This window comes from Apteryx mantelli, chromosome 1 (assembly GCF_036417845.1).
Source record: "Apteryx mantelli isolate bAptMan1 chromosome 1, bAptMan1.hap1, whole genome shotgun sequence".
NCBI classification, from domain to species: domain Eukaryota; kingdom Metazoa; phylum Chordata; class Aves; order Apterygiformes; family Apterygidae; genus Apteryx; species Apteryx mantelli.
In genome coordinates this window covers 153,413,185-153,435,173 of record NC_089978.1, presented here as the reverse complement: position 1 = coordinate 153,435,173, position 21,989 = coordinate 153,413,185, and the positions used below count along the sequence as shown (strand labels likewise).

The 21,989-nt window shown below is 41.2% G+C and overlaps 1 protein-coding gene across 11 annotated transcripts in view; it reads left to right on the top strand.

Moving 5' to 3' along the window:
- Positions 1 to 6,141: 6,141 nt before the first annotated feature.
- ADIPOR2 (adiponectin receptor 2) overlaps positions 6,142 to 21,989 on the top strand; it is a 60,835-nt gene continuing 44,987 nt past the window's right edge. For 2 of the 11 annotated variants that reach the window (XM_067307076.1, XM_067307033.1), the window contains exons 1-2: positions 9,287 to 9,508; positions 10,381 to 10,501. The gene's annotated coding sequence lies outside the window, so the exon portion shown is untranslated. Of the gene's footprint in view, positions 6,207 to 6,466; positions 6,571 to 7,903; positions 8,335 to 9,286; positions 9,509 to 10,249; positions 10,502 to 21,989 lie in introns of those variants that run through there. The other 9 variants (XM_067307090.1, XM_067307026.1, XM_013947714.2 and 6 more) reach the window with 7 other exon arrangements.

The following is a 21,989-nucleotide window of genomic DNA, read 5'->3' as shown; positions in this document are numbered from 1 at the left end:
TCTGAATCAAATACTTGCCTACTTAAATTCTATCTGCATTTTCAAATGGATAAGATATTCACACAATACGCTATTATATAGCATGTGCTGGTAACTAACTGCCACATTCCAGCCCTGAAGTCGCTGCACTTTAGGGCTGATAGAAATGACCACCTGAAAGTCATGTAAAATTAAAGTATTTCAGAACTAAAGGCACTATGCAAATATATGGTTATTGCAAGTCAGTGAACATCAGCTCCTAAACAAAGCCGAACAGGATGCGAATCTGTCATCATTTTCCAACTGGTAAGTAATATATAAGTCATAAACTGAATGAATGAGTCCTTAATATAGTCTAGTGCAAGGCATGCTAAGAAATAGCTGATCCCAGAAAAAAATAGAAACCTTCATTTGATATTAATTATGGTAAAAAGATAGTGGTGGTGTTGTGAGAAAATTTAAGTGGACATGTTAACCCTTGGAAAAAACTGGACTATCGGCCAGTCTCTGCTATTTGGTGGTTCCCATTCTTTGTCGCAGGAAGTCTGTGGCTATCCAGAGCTCAATACGATGGAGAGATTTCTGTCTTTTGCCGTTTGGGAAACAGCAAGGTTGAACCCAAACATGTAGTGTAAATGTAACTTATACTTTTGATCTGGACCCAAGTTTTGTAGCCCCGACAAAGTTCAAATGAAGCAGATCTTGTTCAGTCATATATAATCAACCAGGCAAGGATTTCTCTCTGCTCACTTGACCCTGTCTAGGGAGAAGTCTAGTAGGTTTAAATTACGCTGTGGGAGCAATTCCTAATCACCTGTGGCTACAGAAATACAGACGGTATTTTGATCAGCTGACGCATACACAGAACATCCCAAGGAGACCTTGGGAAATACCTTCCATCAACTAAAGGGCACTTCTAAAATGTCGGTCACAAGGTTGTCCAGAACCAGTGGTTTTTATGTTCATTCACTCATTTAGCTTTTATTTAACTACATTTTGGGCCAAATAGCTTCTAGAAGATACTGTATGAAATAAAGTTGCACTGAGCAGCAGGTTCTGAAGGAAGTGTCATACAACAGACAGTGAGCAGATATGAACATAACATTGGATGCCCTTTTCCTCAAAGGTAGACTCTGGCTATGTCTAAACCGTGGGACCCAGAGACGCATCCCATCTCCTCGGTCCTGACACATACCCTGGCTGTGTCCTGACTCCTCACCAGGGCTGCGTGCAGGCATCAATTGCCCCGCGCTGCACGTTTATGGGAAGGCTGCCGGATGCAAAGGCCATAGCGTGCTGAGCCTGTTCCAGCTCCAGCTCCAGCTCCAGCTCCAGCTTGGGGGAGACTGCTGCTGGCTCTGGGACTGGGTCCATGCTGCGGAGCGTACCAGCTCTGAAGTCTAAATATAACCCACCTCAAAGATAAGCAAAACAGATATCTGTGGCTAGCAGGATACGTACCAGGAGGGACAAAAAAGAATCATGATCAGCCATTGTAAAATAATGATAATATAAAAACCAGCATAATATGATGATCACAGCATGCTTATGCCTTATCAAATTCCCTGTTGTCAATCCTTTCCTGCAGAGCCTGAAGCTGTTACTATTCCCTTTTCTTCCTTAGCGCTGTTAAATGACAGTTGAAAGCTATTATTTGTTGCATTAGGGGGTTACAAAAGGAAAAGAAAAAAAAAAAAAAAAGGCATGACCTACTCATAGCATTTCCTCAAATACAGAAAAGGGGAACAACAGCAGGGTCAGGAGTTCCTCTTCTTCAACGAGCAGAGAGAAGCAGCTTCTCTCTTTTTCTCCACACTGATGGACAGCCATAAAATGGAGTACTAAATATTACCTTGTACTGGACTATGCTGGCTCTGTGTAGGGCACTTGAGCTTTCCACAAGACCTTACTAAACTATTTAAAGGTCTATAGCTTATTAGGGGGTGAGGGGGCTGGTGGTTCAAAGGTCACAGGCATTGCAGAAAGAAAGTAATTAGGAGGAGCAAAAAGGAAGCCAGTTTGTTTGAGAAAATCCAGGCTGCTCCTTGTCAAGGAACCAAGACTTGGGTTTTAAAGCTTGCAGAATTAGGGCTCTGTTTTCACTCAGGTAAATGCAATCTGGAAAATATACCTTGGGTTGCCAGAATTTGCATATCTTCACAGTGAGGCACATGGAGAAAGGATTTGCAGCCTTTTCCCATATGATTGAAAAGGCTCCTCCCTTTTCCAGAGAAAATTGTCTATATATTTAACCACTAGCTTACATGGGAAGGTCTGGAAAGTTAGCTGGTATGTATGGGGGCCATGTGGGAAGAAGGGTATTTGGAGTCATTTCATTTGTTCGTAATTTTAATACTTTCTGCCTGTTTGTTTGGACTTTACCACCTGTCCTCTATAAAGAGACAGCATTTCCCAGTAAAAGGAAAAAAACAGTAATTTGTTTTCTTTTTTTAAGCAAACAGATGCAGCATTCTGCAACAACTATGTCTCTCCATCATGAGCATACCTAGAAGAAATTTTCATCAAAGCCCAACAAAGTACTAATCTCCGTGAGCACTGCCTCCGCTGGGTGTTCCTGCTTTGAGCAGTGTAGTGCGAGAATACCGCCAGCCCTCTTTTGATGCGATGTGACCTGATATGTGGCCAAATTATCAGAGACACAATTTCAGCTGGTGATGCCAGTATCACACAGACCAGGAGCCTTCTTATGATACAAGGAGGCAGGGTCCATTGTGTGATAGATCCATGTATCCATCTCGGACACCACTGGCACCTCTGTTTTGTGAAGTGACCCCAGGTGCTACGTGTCCCAGCAGTCCTTCCCCTCGTCAGTAGAGAGCAGTGGTACCCACTCACACATCAGGCAATGCGTCTGACAGCAAGTATCAAAAGATATGTTATCATAACATTATCTTCCTTTTTTTTGTTCCATTATTTTATAGCCTTATTTTGGAAGAACACCAGAGCTAGGCTTATCTTTTAAAATTACTGTTGTTCTTTACATTTGACAGACAGCCCCATTTTAATTTCTCCTTCCTAACAGACGGTACTGATTGGGAGCTCCCAAGAGTGTTCAGGCAGGTATTGGGAGGACTCTAATATACCAGAGAAATTGGTTCTTTGTAGAGTCCCATTAATGGTTCTATCAGTGGGTCTTCCTTTTCTTTAGGAAGGCCTCACTGCCACCACCTTTTCTCATCCTCACTCCTGCTCCACCACCCCTGCTTCCCTCCTCCTGTTGCCCTCAGAGAGTCTTGCTGCCCCACTCTTGTCCCCAGATCCTGCTACAGGAGTCTTGGCGCTGAAAGTCCTTAAGGACCTTAAAGGCTCTTAAAATACAGCTGCCTAAACCCTATCTTCCTGCTACTCTTGCTGCTAATCTGCCTCCCCATGGGCACCAAGTGCTGCTGATGCCTGCGCATTTCCCCTCTGCTCAGCAACCACTGCTGTGTCCTCTTGCAGTGCTGCAGAGCTCAACTCAACAGGCTGGGCAAAGTTTGTTAACTTGTGCATCTCTCTAATTATCTAAATCTTGCAAGGAAATGCAAAGAGAACGATGAGGTGAAGATTTCCTGGGGCCCAGAAAGATTAGAGTACCTCTTCCACCCTGGGCACTTTCCCCATGAGTGCTGCTCTGTGGTGGTGTGACCGCCAGGTCCCATGCCACCCACATGGCTGCATCCATCCTAGGGAATACAGAAGGAAGCATTTCAAATATGTTTGTGCATAGAGATGGAGCATTTTAAAGGCTTGCAGAAATAAGGCATATCCCATAATTCCTTCTGGATCATAATTAGTCTTTTGGCTGTTTCTAGAGTGCCATATAGTTGTGTCAGTCTTTCATATGACTCCAGAAGCACCATCATCAGCTCAGGATGGGCAGGATGAGGCATTACCATGCAAGGACACATTACAATCATGCCTTTCAGGGAAAAAAAAATGTGGGGTAGAGCCAGTGTCACTTAATGAATGTCACAGTCACTGTGCTGGAGCTAATTGCAGCCCTGCCATGTTCACAGCCTCAAGCAGCCTCATAAGCATTTAGCCATTACCTTTCTTTGGCCAAGAAAACATCTAGACTAGGGTTTTAGAGTGGCAGCCTCTTTGCAATTCACTGTGATTATTCTGGTCGGTCTCAGTTTCATTCACCACAGGCAAATTTGCTCTCTCTTGCTCAGGAACAATAAGAGAGGTAACTAATGACTTGCTAACTTTTGCAAAGTGCAAGACTATGTATTTAGGGCAAAAGCAATCAGAGAAAATAATGAAGGCAATGAACATTTTATATTAACACTGTGATTTCTAGGAATTATCTATAAATGCCCAAGAAGTACATAACCCAATTTTTTTAAATGTGTATTTCCAAATGAATAATTTGCCCTATACTGCACAGTACAGCTTTGCTTTTTGATTCCCAGGCTCTTGAACCAGATATAAACCACCTTAAATCAGTTTATTTGATGATTAATTTAGAACAGTATTCCTATCTCAATTTCTCTCTTAATTGACTGACTACATATAAACTTATGGTGACAGGAAATGACAAATGATAATGACGTGTAGTTTTTACATATGTTTTTCATCAGTAGGGCTCGAAATATTTTAAAATTAGTACCATTTTACAGTTGAAATATTGAAACGTGGGACAGGAAATACTTCATCTAATAAGCAGGGGGTGGAGCTAGGAGCAGACACTGCAGCTGCTACTTGCTATTCTGCTGCCATCAAAATACATTTTGATAACTGGCAGAAATTGTAAATATATCTAATAGTGTAATCTTGATGTTCAATAACTACCTTGCTCCCTTTAAAACTCTTACTTAAAGATTATAATGAATGTGTGAGATGGGGCAGCTATTTTAATGGAGTTAATAGGGAATCATATTTTTATAAACATGGTTTTAAGGAATGGATATTTATTTAATTTTGGTGGGTGTTTCAGGCCAAAATGTTTCAGATATTTATGGAGATAATTTTGCTTCCATAACTATCTCTTTTACAATCAATAAAATGTCTGAGATACATCTTCTGGGTGTGGATACTTTAAAGGACTGTGCCTCAGGAAGGCACTAAAATGTGAAAACCACAAAAATTACACATAGACAAGTTCCAGCAAACCATCTAAATTGTTCTCCTTGACAATGCAAGATTGTCCCCTAACAGGATGTTTCCTCATTTTTTTGACTAGCCTCATTGTACAAGATTCAGCCTTTGGGTTTCCACCATTTTCCCCAAGGACACGATTTCAGAAGCTGGGACCTCAATGTCACATAGGTTTTCCTGCTATTCTGCCTACACTTCCCATGACTTAAAAAAGAATTTTTTGTTCTTCTAGGTGTCCCCTCTCTGTACCTCCAAACTGGACATAGGCACTCCAGTGCTGGCGGCCCATCAGGCTGCCAGGGATTATCCCCACCTTCCCCACCAAGGAGTTTCCCGGTGTCTGCCCCAGCCCACAGGGCACCGTGCCGTGCCTCTGTGCCGTGGCTACGCCTGCCAGGTCCCATTTTGTCAGGCCAGGGGCAAAGGCCGTGTGACGGGCCGTTTCCTGCGACGGCCTCTTCCGCAGGGAAAGGCAACCCTTTGCCCCTTGCACAAGGCCCAGAGGAAACGTTGTCACAAGAGCCGCCCGCGCAGGGCCGCCGGTGCCGGGGGCAGAAGGGGCTCTTCCCAGAGAAGCGACGGATGTGGCAACAGGCCCAGCCCCCACCGCGGAGCTGCCCGACCACCAGCACCCGCACCCCGCCCTAACTGCCCCAACCGTCCTTGCCATGGCAGCCGTCCCACGCATTAGCCAGTGCGCGCCAGCGGAGAACAAAAGCCCGCGCAAACGTCACTCTCTTCCCTCGGCCAATCAGAGCCGGCTCCTGCCGCGGGCGCGGCGGGTTGTGGGAAGAGGCCGCGCCCCTCCTTTCCCCGACCTCCGCGGGCCGAAGCTGGCGCCCACCCCGCGCTCAGGCGCGCTCCCGCCGCGGCGGCGACCTCGGCGACTACAGTCCCCAAGATGCAGCCGGGCTCCCTCCCACGCTTCCTTCCGGTGTGTCGTGCGCAGGCGCCGGGGAGCGGCCCGCATTGGCGGCGGCGGCCTCGTGCGATGATGACGCTCTAGGGCAAGGAGGAGGCGATAAGGCCGGGAGGGAGGCGGCGGCGGCGGCAGCGGTTGCCGCAGGAGGGGGGCGGCGGGCAGCACCGGGCGGGCGCCGGCCGTTGTCAGCGCGCGTGGGCAGGTGAGCGGCCGGCGGGGGAGGGGCCGCGGGGCCCGGCCCGGCCTGGCCGCCGCCTCTCGGGGGTGGGGGTCCGCCGGGGCGGCGGAGGGCGCCTCCTTCCCTGCTGCTGCTCCCCGGGGTGGGGTGGGGGGGCGGCCGGCCCCCCCCCCCCCTCCCCGTCCCGCTGGGCGGCCGTTCGGGTGGGGGGCGGCGGGCGCTGCCCGCGGCTTGGCGGGGAGCGGCCCCGCGGGCGAGCCGGCCGGGGCAGCGGTACGGCGGGCTTGCGGTCACGGTGTTTGCTCACGGGCACGGCGGCAGCACGTCGGAATCCTCGGCTTGAGGAGGCTTTAGGCTGCTGAAGCACTCTAAGTGGGTCAAGAGTCCTGTAAGTGGGGCTTGTTCCTAGGCTCCTTCACACTTGTTGCTTGTCAGGGCGGGGAAATCTGCTGCTGCTGCTCCTAAAATCTCTTTTATGGGTGCGATAAAAATAATAATTCCTGCCCTTATTCAAGAGAAGACTGGGGAGCATTGCCTTGCCTTGCCTGAGGAACACTCCATGTTTTTATATGTATTTATAAACACTGCAGTTATCAGCAACAGATAATGTAAATAGACTTTAGTACAACCAGAATTCAGGTATTCCCAAGTGAAACTGTAATTAAGAAACTTTTTTTAAAAGTTTTTTTTTTTTTTAAACAGAGATTTGGATGTTCATCTCTTGTATGTTTGGGATAGGCAGCAGAGAGGGAGAAACCTGCGGTATTTGACTAGATGACAAAGAAGATAGGACAGCTGTTGTTTTACTGGGCTTCTGAAGCAGTGTGTTGGTTTCTTTTTTGTGACTGTCTTAACCTTACAAGCCTGTTGACTTAGTGGCTTTAGTAGATGTCTGTGTTGGCATATGTTTAAGAAAACCCTTTCCCTTAATACTAAATCATACCTTCCTTGACATATGGGCTTTGTCACTTTATGTATGTAAACTGTTGTATGCACCTGCCACATAGTAGAAAATTTTTTCAATATTACTGCTTTTTTAAAGATACATTTTGTTCTTAGTGAGGCATTGAAGTTCTTCAAGCAATAGAATTGTTTTGTGTATCGGTTTTTAAAATGGACTAGGCTTTTAAAATTGTCCAGGTCCTCTGGGCAAAGCCTTCTGGGCATAATCTGGTTTGGTTTCCAAGAGTTGAGTTCTTAATGTGTAATTGAAGCTGTCTTCAGTCTCTTGCTGTAGTTGGTGTCAGGGAATATTAAATTCTTAGTTACATTCTCTCTGTGGTTGTCATAAATCTGTTCTGGAAGTCAGTGAAGGACAGTGTGCTACACAGTCGTCTTTTTCAAAATTCTGTAGTAAAATTTCTTGGGTTTAAACGACCTTTTTGTAGTGTTTCAGTACTGAGACGCTTGTCTTACTACAGAATCTTAGTGAGACTACTTATAATTTGGTGGTAGTTGCTGTAACAGAGAAAAAGATATTTCTGATTGAGGGAACTAGGTGTTGTATCATGGAATTTAAGGTGCAGCATGGTCAAAAAACAAAGCCTGTTTTCCTTTTTTTATCTTTGGCTATGAACAAATACTGTTTATAGAAGAAAGGAAGTTATCATGTTCTGGGTTTTTTTGGTTTTTTTTTTTGTTTGTTTTCCTTTTCACATAGGGGTACTAGCCAGTTCAAGTTAAGATAGTTTTATGCTGTGGATCTTACACATAGTAAGTTCTCTCTTTAATGTAAGCTTCAGATATACTGTGACTCTTTACCCTATGTGAAGACTGAGTGTGCATTAGTAGGCAGCCTGAAGCTGAACAAGAAGTTCACTGTTGTGTTGGAAGTGTAAGATTAGTTGCTAATATATGGAAATAACAATATTAAGTTGTCAGCTTAGACAAGAGAGTCAAGTAAGTCTGTGGATAAGGTTGTTGGCAGTTTCGTGGTGCCATTTTTTTTTTTAATAGCTAACCAAAAACCTTGGGGAGTACCTGCTGAGGTGGAAAACTGAATTGGAATTGGTGATGGAGGTGTGAAAAGCTGTGTCCCAAGTCTGTCCATGTTTTCAAAAGGATTATTCCTCAGTATAAATCAGATATGAAAAATAATCAGGTGTGAAGTGGAAGATTTTTTTGGCATACCTCTGAAGCAAAGCCTTTCAGGGTGAATATCTCTTTAACCTATTTATCTATTATAAGTATGTTCTCAAAAAATAAATATAGAATATGTTAACTATAGGATCTTAAATTGTTTCAGGTCTTCAGCAGAGTCAGGCCTAAACAAAGGGTTCCTCCCTCCCCTTAATCCCACCTTTACACCAGTGTTTTACCAGTGGCATTGATATTGGTGGCATTACTGCAAGTTTGCTCGAGTGGCTAGTGTGCTTTTGGCAGTTGTGGGCAAGATTCAGACCTGAAGCCTGACTTCTGGATACGGGGTAAAAAGGCTGGACCTTTTTGAAGGAGTTTGAAAAGCCTGTGCTTGCTGTAAGCAAGAGTTTCTGCTGATTTGCCATGAAGGAAAACTAATGGGAATTGACAGGGCATGTAATGCCAGTAATTTTAAAGCCTGGTCTTTGTAGCTATCTTATGTTTTCAGTTGAATGTTCAAGGAGCTGTGTCAAGCGTTGATGTTGAAAGATACTCAATATTAGGCATTAAAAATTTTGCAAGTTTTACAGGTTTCTGGTTGTGTAACCATATCGTCCAAGGTGCTGTGTGAAGAAACAAGGCTTGCTTTCGTCAGTGGAGATGTTGTCTGTGCATGAGGAAAATCTTGATAAGGAAACTTCAGGAGGTCGTTGGCTTATGCCACCAGCTAATTCAGATGCTTAAATAGAAGTAGGAAATGGAAATAGCAATTTTGAGTATTTATGAATCGAAAGTCTGTGTCTGAGTCATTCACTGGCTTTTCTGGCAGACAGTGTTGGTAGGTTTGAAAAGAGGTTGTTACACAAGATAATGGTAATGATTATGAAAAAGTACTTGGGAGGGTGTTTAAGGGGAAAAGTATTACTTTAAACAGTATCATTCTCTGATAAAGCTTGTACTAGACAACTGTCTTATCCTTTCTACAAGGCATTTTATTTCAGCTGGTTGTACTTAACAGGGTGACTGGTGGGCTTTGCTTTTTAAAGCAATATGTTTGTCTAGACCAGTTCCAATAAAGAAATTGGCTTTCAAAGAGTAAGAATATGGTAACAAACTCTAGTATTAGCTTTGCTTCTTTAGATTTCTGTTTTCTGAAAACATTTTTAACTTTCATTTTTGTATTTGAATATTTTCCTGCTATCAGAAGAATTTACTTTTGAAGTAGGATGCTGCAGATCAAGGAGGAGGTGAGTTGCTTCCACATATTTCCTATTGCAGGGCTTTGAAAAGAATGACCTCTTGCCTTGTATGTGTCAATAACTAGGACTAACAGAATCAGACTTTTATCACTGGATATTTGTAGAACTGAGCTGAAGTGTAACTTGCCCAGTGATTACATACTTTTTCTGGAAAGTTTATCTCAATGATTTGCCATAAAAAGAGAATGTTTCTTAACGCAGTTTGAAGACAAACTTTGAGGTTTACTTTGAGGGCACAACGACAGTCTTTTTGCGTACAGAACATTACTCACTGCATTGCAATGTGGCAGTTGGTGTGGTGATAAGCAATCAGCCTCCCTTGGGGAAGGAGGTGCCACAGCTCATGCTGCTGCCGCTTTGTTTTGAGAAGCAGCAAATAATTTGAAGCGAGGGCACGTTGGCAAAATTAAGGTGCTTAGAATTGTGGAGAGGAAGTATTGCATATTGAAATATCAGCTTGCCAGCTAATTTAGGATGGTTTTCAATTACAACTTCTGCTTTCTTTTGAATTTTCAACACCACATGGAAATATCTGTATCCCTCACTGCTTTTTGTTGAGTGGCATCTGTTTGAGTCAGGATATAGTCAGGGTAGGAAGAAAATGACTATTTTGGTTTTGTAGTGCCTTTTTTTTTTTTTTTTTTAAATAACGGGCTCTTGAGCAGTTGAAGTATGATGTAGGGATGATGGGTATAAAATAAAGTTAGATGAAAGCTGTATTTGTTATTGCATATAGTCATGATTGCTCTTGTATTCTAGAGTTACTGATCTCTACTTCTTCATTATAACAGAGAGAGAGGAGGAGAAACAATCTCCTCCTTGCGGAGGAGAAACTGTCTTTTCTTTTTCTGGCCATGCAGGATTGTTTAGCCTTCCAAGTAATCTGCACCCAAACTGTATGTGTATCAGAGAACGTTTCAGAACTTCTCAGTACTGACTGGTGGCCAAGTTGCTTGCAGAAAGGCATCCTTGAATGTTTAGGTAAGTATAAGGGTCACAGGATATGTAATTGTCAGTGTAGCAAAATTTGCAGCGTGGTTCAGATGGACTTCAGTAGCCATGAAAATGCAGTGGAGTTTGCTGGGATGTGCCAGCTGCTGTAACTCACTGTGAACAGGACTAAGCCTTGTGAGAACAGAATATTAAGCCAGCTACTACTTACAAAAAGAAAGTGTTGGAATAAGCAGAGCTATAATCACTGGCTCTCTAAGGTGCCTTTAGCTAGCAGTAAGCAAGAGTAGACAATTTACTTGCAGGAATAGACTGAAGGTCTATTCTGCATACTTAAAATGAGTATTGTGGTTTTCTGGTGGCAGATTTAAGTACATTAGAAACTTCTGTTGGGACTTGGTTTAGGAAATGCTGCTTCCTTTTTTGCCCTACCTTATTTCCTTTCTGACAGTATTTTGTTGGAAAATGATTAGTATTCGCATTTCTACATCTAATACTGACAACCAAAATTATACTATAGATGTCATAATGTTATAACACTGCCTACATTTGAAAAGGTCATCTAAAAATCTAAATGTCTTTACTAGCATAATTGTTTTTCTAAATGCAGCCATGATCATCTGTGTATTTTCAAAGGCACAGTTAGACTGACTTGTCTCAAGTACACCAAAGCCGTTGTTCTTACCCTTTTGACTGACTTCCCTCCTTCTCTTCTTAATCAAACTAAGTGTTCTTTTTCACCACCTTTTGGTCCTTAGAGGACTGCAGTCTGCTTTTCCTTGTTTGAAGCCAGCAGGGTCAATTGTACTGCCCTCTTGGGGTCTGGAGGAAGAGAAGATAGCATATGTTCCCTTAGATCTGCTTAGGGGATCACTGGATCTTTTGAGCAATTTACCAACAGCTTTTGGGAAAGGGTTGTTTTGTTTTCTTGTCCTGTTGGTAGGATCCCTCATTGGGCTTCAACCTGTTTTAATGACAGCGTTCTGCTGAGGTTGCCATTTTAGCTGATTACGGGTATGTTTGTTTGTCTAGTATGACTTTCTCAAAATACTGTCATAAGTATAGTGTAGTAAACTGGATGTTTTACCTGTTTATTCAAAGTTCCATATTCTCTTGAGGGAACGTACCATGGACCTTCTCCCTATATGGAATTTTTTCTTCATGGAGTTCTGCAGTCTTTGTTAAAGCTGCTTATTTGTGCTCTTCTGACTTCTCATGTAAACTGCTTAATGATACTAGATTTCGGGACCTGCTACCTTAAGGACTTCAAGCCAACATTGGTCTATATTTTGAGTTTTCGTAAAATAGAGAATTTCCTATGAAAACGGAATAATTGAATTCAAACAGTAGAAGCTGCCTTGCCTTCTGAGAATGAATGCCACCTCTGATGACTGAGGCTTAATCTGAATTACAAATTCCTTTAGCTAACTTTTAACTCCTGCCTGTACTAGAAAAACCTATATCTGTATCTCCTAATCTGCAGTGAGAACTGTTTTAAAAACCCTGTGCAATGCAAAGATAAATATAGCCAAGACTGGTTATCAGTCTTGAGAGTACTGCCAAGCTTTAAACCGCAAGACTTTAGCATTTGGAATATGAAAGAGGATAGCTAGTAGGACTCAAAATTAAGTACCACTGAATATGCATTTCGGCTTCTCTGAGCTGGCAGTTTAGTCATACTTTTATGAAGAATACTACACTGCATTTCATAGTGGGCTGCTTTTGAGATTTAGTGGTTGCCAGCCCCTGGTGTAAACTTAAGTATGGGCTTGTTCTGTCTTCCTAATGCCCATGCTTGGATTGCATAGACAAATACTAGTGGTCCAAAGATAAGTTAGTGGTGGTGGAATCTGGTGCTCCCTGACATTATGGGCTGTGATAGAACTAATTTACTTGCAAAGAATAGCGTATATTCCAGGTATGATTTTTTTTTTTTTCGTTTTAGGTTTAAGTGGTTATTTAGATTTCTTGATGTATTCCCTAGAAGAGGATATAAAATTGCAAGGTTGATAACAGCTGTACTTCACTGTTCTCAATATTAGTCTTTTATGCAAATAGTATTTTGTCTTTTAATGGAACATGACTGTAAAAATAAAAGGAAGAGACTATTCAGACCTCTCATTAAAGTAGCAATGTGGCAAAGTGCCAACTACTGGCTTTTTGCTTGCTGTACCCTGAGTGGGGAACAAAATGGATTGTTTTCCGAGGTGGGTGTCCTGAGATATGAAAACAAGCGTAAAAAAAATCAACAAAAGCTTTACTTAGTGGCTTTCTGGCCTTTGTATAATCAGTCCTAAGAGGAGGATGCTGAAAGAGGCTTGTGTCCTGATAATCTTGATGCCTATGACTTATGTGCTACTGCACTTGACTTCCTGCTCTTGACCTTTTTAATAATTAAAAACCATACTAATTCTGCAGAGTTACAAAAATAGCAGTTCAATAATGTGTTATAAAAATGTTTTGGCTTTTTTGCCAGCTTCCCTGATGCAACAAAGGAACCTGTTAGATGGCTTATACTTGATTTATAAGTTCTCTCTTATAGGGGCAATTTTCGAATATGTTTTGGGTATAGAAGAGGAATACTAAATTTTTCTGACAACCAGAGTTTACCCATTTTACTCCTGTGAAGGATATAAAAGGGTGGGTATTTTCTTCTAGTGCTCTCTGTAGATCATTCCACAGAAATACAGAGTATAATTCGGCAAAGCTTCCTTTGCTTTTTATTAGGCTTTTTGTAGGTATCTTGGCAATCTTGCATCAGCTAAGAATGCAGAGAAGGAAGATCAATAACAAAACATTAAAACCTTCTGGGTAACAAAAATCCAATATTTGATTCAGTGGCTTGTTGCTAAAGTAGTTGAAGACTTGTGTTGGCTTTAGCTACTGTATCAGTAAAATTCTCTTCTAATTTGGCCTTGATCCTTCCTATACTCTGAAGTTTAAAGTTAGGATATTTCCTATTTCTGCCATAAAGTCAAAATCAGGATTTCAAGTTAAGGTGGTCTATGTTGGCAAGCAAGAGAGACTGACCAAATTTCCCAACACTTGCATAAATGTTTCTGTCCTAAACATTTAACTAGCACATGATGCTGTTGAAAATGCCAGTTATGCCAAATGATTTGGAAGGACTCCAGTATATAGGTCAGTGTAGGGAAAAGGAGATGATACACAAGACTGTCTGTGATGATACTGGAAGAAAGTCTAAAATACTCAGATAAGGTCAGGGTTGATGTAACAGTATAGCTCTGCATGTCTGTGAATGAACTAGGTCCACCTTGGATTTTGAGCAGTAGAGACTTAAATGCTGTGGAAAAGTGATATAAGGTGCTGTCAGAAGAACATTAGTTGCTCATTCTTCAATGTAAGTTCTTTCCAGCTGCATTTTTCTGTATTAGTTAACCGCTCCAAATCAGCCCCTTGTCACACATCACAGTAAAGTCATTGTGAAAAACAAAGCATGATCACAAAACCCATGACTGTTTTCCTCTGAACACTAATGTCTTGGCTCTGTTTCAATAGTTCATTATTATGTAAGTGCCTTAGGGCTGATCTGCATGCAAGACTCGCATGAATGTTCTGTGCAGTCTAAGATTGTCCTCAAAAAGGTGCAATTCCACGTTCCTGTTCCTTTACCAGTGTGTACTAAGTGTCTGGGAGTTCTTTTAGCACTACCTGCAATCCTTCTGTGTATTACCTTTTGGGAAGTTTTATTCCATATGGGGATTAAAACTCTCTTAAATCTTCATACTCTCTTCTTGCAGATCCTGTTATGAGGTAACAGAATATTTGAACACTTTCTCATTTGAAGCCAAAGGGACTCCTGAACTGGATAGTAATCTAAGTTATGTCTTTGTAATAAATGAACAGCTTATAAGCATGTTGTTTGTTAAAACAAAAAATCACAGGTGACACTGGTAGTGTTTGGGGTTGACCAAAGCATAGTTTCATAATTCCTATTGTACAATGACATTTAGTCACACTAATGACGGAGTAATTAAGAATTACTGGCACTTAAAATTAATTACTAGGCAGACATAAAAAGGAAAGGTGTAGAATATATGTGTTACTGCTGCTTGCATTTGAGGCTGCTGCTCTAAGAGATGTGACGAGTAATAGACCTGTATCAGAATATTGTGCTGATGGTGATCCAATCGCTAAGGAAATGTGCAGGATGTTTGCGCTAAAACTACTCTTCAAACAAGAATAAAGACTGTTGGACAGTTACTGAACTTTTGACTTAATTGTACCAAAAGTCTTGATCATCTGGTAAGTAGCCTAGAGAATTGATTATACTGGGAGGCCAGTGATCTGTTGGTGAAAAACAATTCTGCTTTCTGTTTGAAATAAAGCCATACAACTTCAAACCTCTGAACTAACTGTTGGTTAAGGCTTTGTACAGGAATGTTGCTAGCACTTACTGAACATATTGTCATAAATGTAATGTTTGAGCAAGCTTTTCTCTTTGAAGTACTACTTGAAGTAAAGGTAAAGTAGGTTATGTAACTTGTAAAACATTCCTTCCTCCACTGGTGTGCAATCAGTGTCAGTTTGAAGCTAACTTGTGAGTGTTGTAATGCTTTATAACTCTAGTGACACAGGACCCTAAGATAAACTCGAACTTCTTTTAGGGAAATTTTTATGTTGTTTAGCAACATGCCTTCAAATCAAGCAGGAAAAATGAAAATGAATGACAGGAAAAGTCTTTGTCATTCCTTGATGATTTTATGCTGTAGTATTTGTCATAGGCAGTCTTTCCCAAGCTCTGATTTCAAACTCCCATGTGTATGAAAAAGCAATATTACGTATAGTTCGATAAAACTCCTTTCTGACTAAGTGACCCAAAGCAGATTAACACGTGGATTAATGTATTTATGACTGTAATAAATCTGCCTTGACAAATACTAAGGAGAGATTTGTTTGGGGGTTTGAATAAAATACAGTATCTGGGGTTACACTGAAAGTCTTATGGGGAATGATGTAGCTGAGATGGTTAAGAATTTCCTGCTTTCCTTGGTTTTGTGCTCGATCATCTTTATACAGATTCAGCTGTAACTATGTAAAGATCTATTTAAGTCAAAGTTGTTATCTTGGTCGGCAGGCCTACAAAAATCAAGGGATTCTGATTTGAATGGAATGCATGCATTTTGTTATCCACTGCATACATTCAGTAGCTGCTCTGTAGCACACACAAATCTAAGCTTCCCCCCCGCTCCCCTTACTGTGTAAATGTATTATCCGTTTTTTAAGGTAACTTAGAAAGCAGGCTTCGTGCTGCTTTCGTGTCTTTTTTTCTAGGGGTCTTGGACTGTAACATTCCCAAACTTGAGTAGAAAAGTCAAGAACCAGTGACAAGTCTCATGAAAAAGTGATCTATGCTTAGGTAGCACAGCTATTTGTCAGAGAGCAGTAACATATTGGAGATGAGGAATGCTTGGTGTTATGCTTGTGTTTTTGAGAAAGTGGTTAAGATAACCACTCTTATTACTCCATGAGGAAGGTGCAAGATCTGTTTCTTCCAAGTTGTTTATCTTGGGACTGGGACTTAGGAGAGCTTTGCACCTCTGATATGAGGTGACACTTAATATGACAAGCTTGCTTTCTGTAGATAGCTGAGGTCAGTGAGAGTGTAAACCAGTCAGAGGTTGGACTTGAACTACTCACTCTTCCAGCTCAAGATGGAAATTACTGCAGATTATCTGGTATTTGAGAGTGTTTTTTTCTGAAACCTTTGCTCTCACCATTCTGACTTTGAGTGGCAATGAAAATCAAAGACATCAAATTGCTGCGTGACAGTTTAAGCACTCTTCATGAAGGAAGATAAAAAATCATTATCGGTGGTTAACTGACTTTATTTAATCTGCACATATGAATCAAAATGGGGGCAAATTGAGTATTTTGATTTGATAAAAGGGGAGTCATTCCAGTAAAACTTAGAATTCTGGATTAGCTATAACTTAAGTACCACCAGGTTGGGTCAAAACAAAGGACCCTCTAGCTCAGTATCCTACCTCTCTGTGGAGTTGCTGCTTAATCTTCTGTTCTGCAAGCCTCTGACCCCTTCTGTCCCCCCTCCCACCATGATACCCAGCCAGTCTGCCTTCAGGCCACGCTACAGAAACACCTTTGAATGCTTATGCTCTGCTTGCTCAGTTTTCTTGCCCTTGTGTCCTGCCCACCTGCAAAGTGATGAGACCTTTTACCTGAAGCAGAGAGACCAAGAAACTTTGGGCTGGCTCATGCTAAACAGATCCCATGTTTTGCTGGGGATGTTAAGTTGGTGGGTGCTGTAAAAAAAGTGGTGCTATGGGTGTGTTTGTGGGAAGTGTTCGTTCACTTGGTGCATCCCCCTGCTGCAGTAAGAAATCCTGATACATATTGGTCTACTGTGCTGGGTCTCAGGACCTCTTACTGAAACTTGGACTGTGCTTTGTCCTTACCCTTTTTATTTATACTCTTTGGGTCTAAAGCCCAGCCAAGTTGCACAGCCTCTTCCTGGTCCCAGCCAAGCTGGCCATTCAGGGAAGGAGGAGGAAACTTAGCGAATGAGATTTTGGCAGCTATAGGGTAGGATTTATTTCTGCTTCCTTGTCCTCTTGTGTCTCTGGCCAGAGTATCTCAGGGTAGTGCCCTCTGGGTTCTTGGATGCCTTTGGGGAGCTATTGGCATTTTGGGGGTGCTTTGCCTGGTATCCTCAAAGTTTTCTATTTTGATCCTCATCTTTCTGTGTTTTTTTTCTTTCTCTCCACATTTTCTGTCTTATAGTTATTTTTCACGATTTTTTTTCTTCCCCTTTAGGCCCCTTCTCCTTTCTCATAGAGGACTCTGAGGTTTTTAGTAAGGATGCCTATCCCCAAAAGAAAAAATAGCAACTAAACATGAATATTCAAGGAGTCTGTGGAAAGCATATGCTGATATTTGTCCTGAATACTTTCTCAGCTTCCAGATGTTTTAGCTTGGGGATTTCTAGAACTAGAGGTGACTTCTTAACACCCCTTGATGGAGTTCTCTCATGAATTTGTTCAGTCTTGCCATGAATCCTCATGTTCCACAGTTTGCCCATTTGCTGTGTCAAGAACAGCCTCTGTCTGTGTTTGAGTTCGCCATCTGCTAATTCTGTGGCATTCACTTGGCTCACAGAAAACGTTTAATTATGTTTGGTGCTTTCACTTTTTTTTTGTAGCCATGATGATTGCAAAAGCTTGTGCTGTGTTGAAATCTTACTGAAATTTTGAGTGGTCAACTCTGGTTTTAAAAAACTTTTTTTTTTTTTGTTATTGCAAAGAAAGTCCTTTCCCAAATCATTTAGCAAATGACAAGCTGTAAGACATCTGAACTGATAATTAGCACATGATAAAAATAGATTCCAGATTTTGTATTTTGTACATGGAAGGCTTGTGTCACTTCGTACTCTGTTTCCTTAGCTACAGCTGCTTGCTTGTCAGCATAGGTCAGGGTTGGCCTGGTTATCTGGGCAGGTCAGTTGTCATCCAAGATTTTACTTCTGTTCTAACGTATACAAAATTTAACAGGCAGATTAAATTCACAGCACTGGTTATTGACTTTTAGCATTTAAAAGTCTGTCAGTGTCTACTTTTTCTTCGAAAAGCATGCATGCCACTGCTGTGCTGTCAATACTTCAAGAACTTTCCATGCTTTTCATAGTAGTGTAACTGGGGATTTTAGATGAATTTACATCCGACCCCCTTTATGCAGTTTTCAGCTAGCTTTCGAAGCATATCTCTGGCATGCAGATTAGTGGTTGGCTTGTACATGTAGCACTCCATCTTTATCAAGAAGCTTGGCTTGCATTCTTTCAGTATTGATGGCAGCTGTCTATCTGGGTACATCACGTGAGTCTGAATAGCTGTATTGCCTCTCAGATGCAGACATGGACACAGTAGTTGATCTTTGCATAAAATAATAGTAATATAGCTTATTTCTCTGCCGGAAAGAGAACAAGCTTGTACTGTGATGAGATCCCTTTTTGCCAGCTCCATTGACACTAGATGTTGTCCCAGTATAAGGTTTTTCTTTTTTTTTTCTTCTTCTTTCCAGAATAGTTAACTGAATAGTTTTACATGTATTAACACTGTTTGCAGATGCAGTTGGGCTAATGTAAGAGTACCTTCACTGAGTACTGAAAATTAGGACAAATAACTATTCAGTAGCTTGCTGACCCACTTCCTTCTCTCTGCTCATGTTCCTCCTGTCTGGGCCCTTGTCCAGGAAGTCAGCCCAAATTCCTACCGTTCCTACTCTTAACAGTGTGGATATTTATCAACTTTGCCATGCTTCCTTCCTGTTCATAGCATTCCTTGAAGAAATTTTGCATCTTCTGTGATGTCCAGAAGTTCTTTCTGCAGACAGAAGGAACAGAAAGACAGTGACTGTTTAACTCGCTTTTTTTTTTAATGTTTAAATGCTGTCACAGAAATGTACATAACTGTACGGAAGGCCTTTTGGTACAGAACAACATTGATGTTTGGGTCACGTTGGTACAAAGAGCTCTCCTCTGGGGTTAGAGTATTAAAAGCTCAGGCGGTCTATTTGGTTACTTCTTCTCAGGCTGTTTTCAGATTTTGATATTACATTATAATTTTCCTGTAGCACTTCAAAGACTAATAATGCCCTTCAGAATTGCAAAATGGGAGCAGGAATGGAGGAGTGCAGTCACACTGTTATGCTCAAAATCTTGTTTATGGGTAAAAAGGAAGCACACCATATAAATGTGTGTCTATATGTGTGTGTGTGTGTATATAGATATATAAAAAATATGTACGTATGCTTATGTAAAGCCAAGAATTTATTGCAAGTATAATGAAAATCTTAGTCTAATTCAGGGATTATCATTAGTCTGGATCTAATTATTACATAAAAAGAAGAATAATGCAGTTAGTACTTATATACAGGAAAAGTTGCAATAATAGTTGTAAAACAATTAAAACTGTAACAGTTTCTGTCCCTTCTCTTGGAGTTATTCACACTCTTCCATTGCTCCTCTAGGTCTTAAACTCAGTAGCTTTGGACTGCTGGAGAGGGTAACACCATAAGCTAACAAACCTAGAGTCCTTCGTTGGGAGGAATATGATGTTGCTTCATAGTTACTTGAAAAGTAACATGGAGCATGTTTAAGGTCCTAAGCTCTTTCAAACTTTAAACCAGTGTAGCTTTGTTAATTAGACTCCAGGTCACAGCTATACTATCAAAAGGGTCTGCAGGGAATGCAGTTATACTAGCAAAAATTCTTGTGCCAGGATTGTAAAGTAAATCACAGAAAGATGACTTGTTGTGCCAGTGACCTGGTTTAGGTTTTGTAAATGTGTTTTGAGTGTAAGCTACATCTCTACTTAAAGGGCTTGCATGTATACAGATGATAGTTTTCATTCTTACAATTATAGCAATAATTGCGCAGGATATTATGAGTAGATTCTGGGTGTTTTCCTATCTCTCCTTAGTTATAGGACAGTAGAATGTAATAATTCACCTTTCTGCTTTTGAATCATTAGTGATATATCATCAGTGTCCTCAGTCTTGTATCAAAGTTTGAGATGATGTAATAAATTACTATCCTGATGATATTGTTTATCTGAAAGAGTGGCAGCAGATAGTAGAGGGGACTTAAAATTCATTTAAGCTCATTTCTTGACTCTTTCAGTTGTGATTATCTTTTCAAAGTAGATTATATTCTTTGGTTATTTCATGAAGGATATTAATACCCATAATTAAAGTAACTTTATATTACAAACCCTGTTCTTGTCTAAAACTTTACCCATTAGACTAAATCTGCTTCTGACTTATATTTATTAGGTGCAGTCTAGTTACTGTAGATCTCGCTTTTTTTTTCTTTTCTTGAATTCTTGGTGGTTAAGGAAGTATCTGAACAAAGGTGCCGCACTCTGTTTTGTTTCGTTCTTAGACTGATACGATGCACTGGGTAAGGAGGTTGGTTATTCCCACAATATTCTCATAGCTTTTGTTTGTTACAGAAAAGTAGCAGATTTTAGGAATGTCTGACCTGTGGCAAAATTACATTATGGGTTTTGAGGGAAGGACTATGTGCTATTTTCTACTGAAAAAAATGACTTTGAACATAAATAGAAGAATAAGATTTTTGTTCTAATTTTTGTACAAATACAGGAATGCGAGCATGTTTTGTAGACCAAACCTGTCACCCACAAGACAAAATACTGATGAGTAAGCTCACAACACCAGGAATAACATTTGGCAAGATTATCAGCAAAACTGGAGGCTCTGTACTTCTAAAAATTGGAAAGAATGATGTGCTGCTCAGCATCTTGGAACCTGGCTTCTGGGATCCTGACCTCTATTTTTAAACTGGTAGTCTTGGTAAGGTGTCCGGTTTGCTAGGCCAACCGTGGTCTGCAACTGGTCACCAGGATCATAATAAAGACTGTGGTATGGGTATATGTGACAATTAAATACTTGAGCCAACAGATAACTGTCAGTCCTCAAGAGGTTTGGAAAATACTGCCTATACAAAACATGAAGGATGAAAATCTTGGCTGTGTGGTCCTGTCTCTGTCACGTTGCCTCTACTGCTTATCTGACAGCCAATTCAATTTGTTAATTTGATAGAAAACTATTCTCTCTTTCTCTTCCCTAGTTTAACGTTTTTTCCAGAGCACCAACTAGAATGGGCTTTGACAGGTATCAGAGCTGCCTTTGGAGGGGACAGGCATGACAAGTGGGATTGCCTAATGTACTCCTAGGGAGAAAAGGAAGAGTGGGGCTGCCCCCTTTTGGCAGCAGCCCTCCCTTAAATCTCCACAGTTTTATCATCTAAGTGGTGAGCTGTCCAAGCACTGAAGGCAATGGTCCCTTGCTGTCTTCCTGCTTGAAATTTGCAGCCTAAAACATGTGGACTTTCCTCCTTTTTTTTTTTTCCCCCTTCTTATCAAGGTGGCAGTGTGCTGTAGGGTGGGGGGAAGGGGGAGTTGGGTGTGTGTTTTTAAATATGGTTGTTCCATGGGTTGGAGCACTTGGGCTGAAGATCCCTGGTTCAATTTTTAGCAGGATTCAAACCCCTGCTTCCTAGGAGGAGGTGTTGTACCTGCCAGGGTAGAGGAATGTTTGCTGTCTGGATTGCTGATGTTGATCTGGTACCGTTCTCATTCTCATGCAAAGATCCTCTGTGTAGAAGGGAGCATGAGTGTAACAAGCCTAGTAGCTTAGCTCTGGGTTTTAGTGCCTCCTCTAAAGACTTTTTTTTTATATCCACCCAACAGTTCTTTTTATGAATTGAATGTCCTTGAGGCATGATTTAAAAGGCTGTGCTCTATCTTCACTTATAAGAAGAAAGCTTGTGTCTAATTTCAGTCTTTCACATTTAGACAGTTGGTGATCCAATGTGTTACTAACAAAAAACAAATACATCTTTCTATTGTTGGTGGTTGTCAAGTTGATGTGAACTAGTAAGATGCCACAGAAAGAAAAGCATAAAAGAGCACGAAGACCAAATGTTTCTCATTCAGAGAAAACTGAGCCATTTAATGAAAAT